At 38.7% G+C, this 10,016-nt stretch overlaps 1 non-coding gene across 1 annotated transcript; it reads right to left on the bottom strand.

Annotated features, from left to right (window-relative positions):
- Window positions 1–8,534: 8,534 nt before the first annotated feature.
- On the bottom strand, window positions 8,535–8,725 carry LOC142425023 (U2 spliceosomal RNA). Its single transcript, XR_012779422.1, has one exon. It is a non-coding gene; the product is annotated as a U2 spliceosomal RNA (small nuclear RNA).
- Between the last annotated feature and the right edge of the window lie 1,291 nt (window positions 8,726–10,016).

Here is a 10,016-nt window from a genome sequence, read left to right as displayed (position 1 = left end):
CCTAAACTCCCATACTCCAGAAACTATTAATCCAGTTACTTTTATAGATTTGCTTATCCTATATTTCATATGCTAGAAACTTTGAAAAAAAAGAAACTAACAACAAAGTTAAACAGAAAAGCTTCAACAGGAAAGAATGCAGGAAATATTAAAAACCAGAACAAATTTAAATGGGTCAAAAGGGAGAACAAATGATGAAGTTTTAGATGCTAACCTTACTGAAAATGCAATAATCCACTTTCTAATGCACTCTCCATCATAGCAAGGCTATTCCCAGCCCTGAGCTGTGGCTTAGGGGCCCCAGAGCGGAGTCACCAGAGGCTTAATTCACATGTGTTTCCCCTTCACTTTTTTGTTGGATTGTTTGTTTTACATTGAAACAACTTTTAAATGGGTCAAAGGGGAGATTAAGTAACACAGTACATGTTAGCCTAATTATATCCGAATTGATTCTGTGGCAGTGAGATGGTTTTGTTTTGCTGGGAGGCAGCGTGATATCTGCCATAATTAGCTCCAGAGAGGATCCATCTAAATGCTAAACTCCTATTTGAGCTTCCACTGTTGTACATACTCTTCTGCAAACCAGGCTCATACTTTAACTCTGACATTATTCCCTCTGTCCGATTTTGATTTTATCATTTACAATCCTTGGATCACACAAGTTAGTGTGCTTCCATGTGGACTTAGTTGATGCCTCACTTAGAATACTGATTGCTTGAAGATCACCCTTTAACACACCATGTGCTATTCGTTCTGCTAGTTGGTCAGCAGCTAGTTTCTTTGCTACACTCCCTTATAGTATCCTTGTGTGTTGATATCTCAGTTGCTGCTTTGATCTGCACCTTCAGATGACTAGTAATTGTATTTCTTCATGTGTTTGGTAGGCCTTAGAGTGTCATCCTTTGTGAATTACCTTCATGCAACCGAAACAGGACAATATTAGGATGTCTACAGGTTAGAAAGGAACCCTGCTGGAATTTTTGTTTAGGTATTGGGCTGTCCACTGCAAGGTCAGCAATCCAATTGTCCAGCCCTTCCATGGGAGAAAGAGGCAGTGTAGGCCTGCAAAGATTTATAGTCCCAGAAATCCTTTATATTGACTCCATAATAATGGGTTTATACTGATTATATACAAAAACCCAGGCAAACCATCAGTATTAGAGCCGAGGGAAGTTTGACTACAGGTAACTCAAGGGAACTCAAGCAAACTGAGGCTTAGAGGGAGACTCAAGATTGGAAGACATTCTGAAATAAGTATGGCAGAACATATCGATATGGAAGTTGTGGAAAATGATATTTTTTGAAATAGAAAACCAAGGGCAAAAATAATACCATTGAGACCCTGGTTTTCCAAGGATCCTTAATTGTACATAAGCAAGGAATTCAATGACACTCTACATCCAGCCTTTCCCTAATGTCATTTGTCAGAGTTTCACAAATCTCTAGTTATGGAATAAGGTTGTTAGCTGAGCTAGGGGAAAAAGCAGATAATGCATGTATTCATGGTAAAAGGAATCACACCTGTGCTTTCTGAAGAGCGAAAGGGAGATCGTGGTAATTGAAAAGGAGGGAGCAGAAGCAAAGGAGTCCAAGGAACAATAAAAGGCAGCTTGTATGTTAATGCATTCTTATGCGTTTTATATTTAACTAAGAAAAAAATTGTGATAAATCATAGGCTCATTATCTAGTTGACCCACTGATATTCCTAAGTCCCTTCTTAATGATTCATTGCCATTTATACCTTTCAGTTGTATTGGTTAAAGGACTGTGCTATTGTACATACAGTGTGCATATGCACTGACTACCTGCTTTGGTTTTATTTATAATTGGGTGTTTCTAGTCTTATCTGCAGAATGCAGACAGTGTGCACAGAGCTAACAAATTCCCTCCTTGATAGATGCATCTTAATTTCTTTCCATAGAAATAAAGCAGCGTGCTGTTATTAATGACAACAATACAACCCTGCCATTGAATGATTATACCCAGTATTCCAGAGGACTACTATCTTTCAGTGGCTGATAAGGTTCAATCCCAGGATCACCTATCAGCTGACCCACAGAAGACAGCTATCTCTAATGTTGACATGCTGGTAGAAATGCCATAGCTTATCTAATCCCTCTTATTTTATGCCTATCTGTGTCCCTGTAATAGCCAAAGTAGCATCACCTGATTTAATTTCACATGTCCCACCACTGGGTTTGTTTTTGCTTCATCTTCCTGAACAATATTTCTTTTTCAGGCAGGCATAAATTTAGTCAGCACCATTTATTGAATTTTCACAGTATGCATTGACACTTGATGTGATGTATGAATATTAATTGCAACAGGCTGCTTTGAGGGAGGTTCTGAATTAATTATTATTTAATTAAAACTCAAATATCAAGGCTGATAAAAAGAATGTTTGAGTAATTAGATGGTACTACCTGAGCCATTTGGAATATATGAACAAATCACTTCATTGGAACATGGTTGCCTATAGTTGCCCTATACGTGTTTCTGTTTTTTGGTATTTGAAAGCAAGGATTTATGAACATACAGGGATGGAAAGTCAAATAATGTTTTCTGGGGGAGGGAAGTCCATAATGGTGGGAGAGGGGGGTAAAAGGGCGACATCAAGGAGCCCATATAAAAAAGGTATATTTGGAAACTGGTAGCAATTTTACAATTCTACTTGACATGATTACTATGGAATGATAGGATATATGTATTAAATCCCAATTAATAATAACTTACAAAAACCAGAGGGGCAGTGTAATTCTGTCTCACAGGGTTGCTATAAGTCTAAATTGAATAGAAAAAAAGTGATTACTCCAAGTAATGGCAATTGGACATCAAAGGATGGGGACAGCTCATCTAATGAAGGACTTCCCACCATGGAAAGTTACAGTGCTGAGAAAACAATCGCATTGCTGGCCGAAAGGAAAACAGCTTTCCTTCTCCTTGAAAGCATCTTGCTGAATGAAGCCTTGGGCAATGTCACCTTACGTTTTATCAACTTTACCATGAAGTTGCTGGTTTTCACATGGATGGATAAACAAACCAACAGTGATTCTGGGGGTAGAAAGAATTGGACTTGGATTGGTACAAATAAAGATCTGAATCCAGGCTCTGCCATTTATTGGGCAGGATATTTAATCTTGCTAATTCCCAGTCTCAGCATCTATAAAGAGAGTATAATAATGTTTCCTGGCATGACTTCAAACTGGAGACAGAATTTCTAAATATGGTATACATGTAAACATGGTATGTAAGGTAATGAATGCACACACAGTATTGTTGATTGCTGTAAATACCATGAATGATAGTATTTATTGCTAAAATAACAGAAAGTGTTTTCTATCACATTCTCAAAAAAGCAAATTCACTGTCATAGAGTCAATTCTGACACAGAGCAACCCCATAGAATAGGGTTCAACTGTCCTGTGAGTTTCCGAGGCCCTGGCTCTTCATGGGAGTAGAAAGCTTCATTCGATTTCCTGGAGCTGCTTGCACTTCCAACCTACGGACTTTGTGGTGAGCAGTCCAACGTGGAACCACTACACCATCATGGTTCCGCGGATAATTCTCTACGATTAAAAAAACATAAAGTTGCCACTGAGTCTATTAAGACCTCTGGTGTCTCATGCATGCCGAAGTAGAATGATGCTCCATAGGGTTGTCCATGGCTGATGAACTTTTATCACCACAGCTTTCTTCCAAGGCACCTTGGGGTGGATTTGAGCTTCAACCACTGAGTTAGTAGTCAAGAGTGTTAAACGTTTTCACCACCCAGCAATTATTTCTACGGTGCAACCATCTGGAATTGAGAGATCTATTTGGATCAGGACCTATTAATAAACATATCTCACTCACTTCCATGGAATTGTTGCTGACTGATAGCAACCCTGTAGGAAAGGGTAGAACTGCCCTGTGAGTGTCCAGAATGTAACTCTTCATGAGAGTAGAAAGCACCATCTTTTGTACACTGGTGCAGATAGGAACTGGAAACACAGGAAATCCAGGGCAGATGATCCCTTCAGGACAAGTTGTGAGAGTGGCAGGACCGGGAGGCTGGACGGAGGGTGGGTTGGAAAGGGGGAACCTACTACAAGGATCTACATGTGACCTCCTCCATGGGGGGTGGACAACAGAAAAGTGGGTAAAAGGAGACGTCGGACAGTGCAAGATGTGACAAAATAACAACTTATAAATTATCAACGGTTCATGAGGGAGTGGGGAGTGGGGAGGGAGGGGAAAAACGAGGAACTGAGGCCAGGGGCTTAGGTGAAGAGCAAACATTTTGAGAATGATGAGGGCAATGAATGTATAAATGTGCTTTACACAATTGATGTATGTATGGACTGTGATAAGAGTTGTATGAACTCCTAATAAAACGACATAAAAAAACCAAAAAAATACTAGAGTGTTAAAAATAATGATAATAAAAAACCTTTTGAAATAAAACAACAACAAAGCTACTATTCTGAAATTCTGATTTCTGTCCACTGATGTGATTTTACCTATGTAAAGTATCCATTTAAAATAAATAAATATAGTTTTTCCTGCTTAAAAACAAACAAAAAAGAAAGCCCCATCTTTGTCCCATGGAATGCTTTGTGGTTTGAATAGCCGACCTTGCAGATCGCAGCCCCACGTGGAACCATTATGCCATCAGGGCTATACTCACCTCAAGATATTTTAATGGCATTTATTAAGTTGTTTTTATTGTTAGTGCATATTTCATTTTAAAATTTGTTAGAAAAATTGAATAAACCCTCTCTAACAGAACTATAACTTGATTTCCAACCACTTTTGAAAATTTCCATGACACATCATAATGAATTTGTGTTATTAAAATTTATATCACCTGTGATAGTTATATAATCAGTTGTCAATTTGGGGATTAAGACTGTAAGGGTGAGTCTAGTCTGTCAATCAGATCATAGCCAATGAGGCCTCTGTCTGGGCATGACCTTCTCCTGAGAATTCTGGGAAACCCAGTATTTCTTCCTTGGAGGCAGGAGAGACTCACTACACCACTCCGTGGGAGACATTGCAGCTGACAAGACACATGGGACTATTTTAGTGCCCTAGGTTGCAGAAGCTACATGGACCTACCCTGATGCAGCCAGACCTCTGAAGCCGGAGTAGTCACATAGAGAACCCCTGCCAGTGGTGAGATGCTTACAACGCCACTGGATCCAAAGACTCTCTACCCACTGGCCTGTGATCATCCTACATTCGGTTTCATTGCATGTATTTTGTGAGACTGAAGAGGACTTTATAGATTGGTATGAGACATATGGGCTAATATCAGACTATGGACTTGGATTGGACTGGATTGGGATGTTTTCTCAATGTTCAATTGCTCTTGTATAGAAACCTCTTTCTTATACACATAAGTGTGTCCATGGATTTGTTTCTCTAGTCATCACCTGTTTGGACAACTTAGCAATTCAAATGTATATGCTGCAATATGTTTTCATTTTTATAGACATCTAATTTATTTTTAATTTACTATTCCTGCCTATATGATTGTGAGTACTTGTGAAGTTTCAAAATATATAAATGGATATTGCTATGAACAAATATTTACAGATATAGGAAAATACTACATAAGCAATCTACTCTCTAATGTGGATGTATTAGCAGCAGCTAGAGAAGCTGCTTAGTGGCCTAGTGAAAATCATAAACCAGGACTTCTTTTCTCATCCAGAATGAGATCCTTGCTACTCATGTCTCAATAGCTTCTCCATTGCTGTCAGTAGTCAACTCCCACAAGTCTTGATTGTCCACCCAGTCTTTACTTCTAACCCCTGACTGTCTGTCCAGTAGAATGTCTAACTTAATCTTTACAAATGAGCCTGAGATGATTTTAAAACATGACTTTTCAGCCTTTAATATTTAGGTGAATTTAATAACTATTTTCAAAGCCTTATATTTAAAATTGTTTATATAGATCCTTGAGTGTTCCATTTTTGCATCATAAATCCCTTTAGCTTGTGAGTTTAAAGGCATCTTGACTTACTTATATTTGATCTGAAAGAAAGAATTTGTAACCTAGAAGAGCATGTAAATTTTCTCAAGTACATTAAAATGTTCAATTTGCTACAATAATGAGAAAGTGAAATAGCTCTCATTTCTTCATATAATTTGCTATTTTTGGCCACCTTTCACTCATGAGAACCACACACAATAGGTTCAAAGCATTGCATGCCACAGGGTTTTCACAGCTGATTTTTAAATATCAGCTGATTTTCACAGCTGATTTATATATATATATATATATATATATATATATATATATATATATATATATATATATATATATATATATATATATAATGAAGACATTCTTCTTAACTCACATTAGGCTGGGAGCTCCATTTAGTCTCAGAGTTAAGACTCAAGCCATCACTGCCAGGCACGCAAAGTTCTGAAGTCAAACCCAGACCTTACGTATAAAAAGATAAAACGCATTGCTGACCAGCCTCTGTACTCCATGGACAGTTTAGAACACGGACAGTCTTCATTTGGAGGCATTTTAGACAGTAGGGCCATCATATGTACGATTGGGTAGACTGCCCATGGTGCTTTTATGATTATGTCCTATTTTGTGTTATATTTCAGGCTCTTCTCCACTGAAAACATAAGGACACATCATTTAGTAAGCACTTCGTTCTAGGTGGTACAGTGGTTACGTGCTGGGCTGTGATCTGCATGGTTGGCAGTTTGAAACCACCAGCAGTGATACAGGAGAAAGACTGGGCTTTCTACTCCCACTAAAGAGTTAGAGTCTCCAAAACCCACAGAGGGTCACTATGAGACAGCATGGGCTACATGGCAGTGAGTTTGATTTTTTTGTGGTTCACTCCACTGAGTTTGAAGAAGATGGCTGTGATTTATAACAAACTTCGTGATATCATCCTGCCAGTTTAAGATTAACAGTAAGAACCGACCAAATAAGGAAGACATAAAATTAATTTTCTTTGAAGCTTAAAAATGGCGACTTCTTTAAACTGCATTTGCCAGACATCATCTCTCTCAGCTTCTTCCAAACAGGACAAGGAATTCAAAATAGACTTGCTCGAAGGATTAATTCTTCCACAAACGTCTATTTATGGGTATGACTCTCTGCCAGAAATAAATGATGCACTGTGTCTCAAGGACAAATGGCTGTTAGAATAAGAATATCTTATACATTTTCTTAAATGTCAAGATTTATAAATTGGCCTCTCCTTATACAATTAAGTCCAGAGCAGCTAGGCCGAACTCTAGGATCCTGGAGTCAACCCCATTTTGCAAAGGAAAGAAACAACTGGATCTGCCTTTTACCAGCCCACACGCATTGCTATATCCTATCAAGAAAAGTAAACTCTATCTCAAGGTGAAAAGATATGTTTTGTTGTTCAGGGAGGATTTTATTTAATCAAATATTGTTGGTGAAGAATAAAAAAAACATTCTTTTGGGTTTATATAATCTAGGCACCACAGTGTATCAGGTTTCATAAAATATTTCTGTAGCAAGCTCAGCTAAGTAAGGTCATAACACCAGGCCCAGGATATATAGTAATTGTGATTTTAGAAATTATGGTAAAATTTATATGTACAGGAACACATGTAGAGGCAAAAAACAGAATCGAGAAATAATAGCTCTATATAAGAAATGATTAATAATATTATTCACCCTATGTAAAGAGGGCCATTCTTACTAAGAAAAATACCAGAAAAATTAAAGTTTTCCACTTAACAAAACACTCTTGAGAAACCAGTTTCAGAAATGTGATCTAGATTGAAGTGATGTGCAGAAATCATGTATTTAAAAAGCCCTATGACATAGACTTCAAGGACCCCAGGTGGTGTAGTCATTATGTGTTGGGCTACTAACTGCAAGGTCAGCAGTTTGAAACTACCAGTTACTCCTCAAGAGAAAGCCAGGCTTTCTACTCCTGCAGAGAGTTGCAGTATCAGAAACTCAGAGGGAGCAGTGCTGCCCTGTCTTACAGGGCCGCTATGACTCAGCATTGACTTGATGGCAGTGAATTTAGGACCAACGGTCGTCTTGACTTCTCACTTGCTGCTGCTAACTGCAAGGTCAGCAGTTGAAGATTATCAGTTGTTCCACGGAGAAAGGTAGGCTTTCTATGCCTGTAAAGAATTACAGTTTCTGCAATGCACCGGGGCAGTTCTACCCTGTCTTATAAGGTTGCTCTGATTTGGAATCAACTCAGTGGCAGTGAGTTCAGATTTTGTTTTTTATCAGTAATATCAAAGAGCCCTGATGGCATAGTGGTAGTACGCTGGGCTTGAGGCTTTCTAATCCTGTAAAGAGCTATAATCTCAGCAATCTGCAGGTGCAGTTCTACCCTGTCCTATCGGGCAACAATGAGTCAAATTCACACAATGGCAGTGAATTTGGTTTTTCTGAGTTTTTTTTCAATAATCTAGTTGGATGCACAGATCATCTGCAAGACAAAATACAGGGAGAAGGTATTTTTAAAATTGTCAGAATATTTATAAGGAAGAGTTAAATAATATTCTTGTGTGTGTGTGTGTGTGTGTGTGCCATTCCTGGAAGTACTGCAATACCAGGTCGATGCGTGGAGTGGATGGAGCAAGCTCCTATTCCAACTCCCTGCTCCAAAAATCCATTTAATATATTGTCCTCGGATAGAGGACGTATCAGATATTAAACTGATAAGAACAGATACTACACTTGATCTTAGCCAAAAGACTGAGAAGTGATTATTAAATAATATTCTAATGGCCTATAAGACTAAGCTTCAGTCCACACAAGGACATGTACATTAAGAATAAAGGAATTGTCTGCATTAGAGTGCAACACTACAGACTAGAGACAAGCAAATAAAAAATACATATACATATCTGATAAATCTAGGGAGCAAAGCAAATTACTGCTGATTTCAAAATTCAATTAGGGAAACAGATGTTGAGTGTTAAATGGTATTAGTAAATGCAATGAGAAAGCTTACTAATTAATATAGATCTAGACTTGATAAATGCTTGAATAGAAATATGTGACTTTCTTTGCTTCCATTCCTACAGCCATAGCCACGAGAGTCCTGTAACAGAAATCCCAAGTTTACAAATGGAAACGCAAAAAGTATGTTACTCAGGAGAGACTAACTTTGAGGAACAATAGCAAATAATGACTTTATTGCCATGAAAGCAGCTTTGTCTGGCAGGAAGAGACTAAAATAATTTCTGAATATTATGAGTTCTCTCCAATCTGGAATGACAATCTGAAACCAAACTACCTGGATGTGTGACCTTGGGTGCATTGATGGAGCAGTCCCAATGTCAGTGGACCAAGAGAGATTTCCACCCCAGTACAAAATTATTTCCTGAAGAGCAGCAATAGGAATTGAACAAATTGCTCTCAGATTTGTAGAGCACATATGTATGAAGTACAGGGATGGTGTTGTATCTAATTTTGGGGTATCACCGTGATGAGCACTAGTGTTGCTGGGTTACGCATTGGACTGCAGTGTGCATATTTGGCAGTTTGAAACCCCAACAGCTCCAAAGGAAAAATTGGGCTCTCTGCTCTTATAAACAATTATAGTCTCAGAAACCCACAAGGGGTCACTATGGGTCAGCACCGACTTGATGGCTGTGAGTTGTGTGTTGTGTGTGTGTATAAGGTATAATTGGGATCATGATAGTGGGGGGGCATTCAAGAACTAGAGGAAAATTGTATGTTCCATCATTGCTACACTGCACTCTGGTTCATCGCCTCCCACAGCCCTTCTGCAAGGAGATGTCCAATTTCTCCCAGATGGGCCCTAGGTCCCCACTCTGCACTCCCCCTCATTCACAATGCTATGATTCATTTTTTTTGTCTTTGATGCCTGATACCTGATCCCTTCAATGCCTTGTCATCTCACAGGCTGGTGTGCATTTTCCATATGGGCTTTGTTGCTTTCCAGTTAGATGGCCCCTTGTTTATCTTCCAGCCTATGGGACCCCAGATTCTATATATTTTGACACTGGGCACCATCAGCTTTCTTCACCAC

This window comes from Tenrec ecaudatus, chromosome 13 (genome assembly GCF_050624435.1).
Source record: "Tenrec ecaudatus isolate mTenEca1 chromosome 13, mTenEca1.hap1, whole genome shotgun sequence".
In the NCBI taxonomy this organism is placed as follows: Eukaryota; Metazoa; Chordata; class Mammalia; order Afrosoricida; family Tenrecidae; genus Tenrec; species Tenrec ecaudatus.
This window is presented reverse-complemented; position numbering and strand designations above follow the sequence as displayed.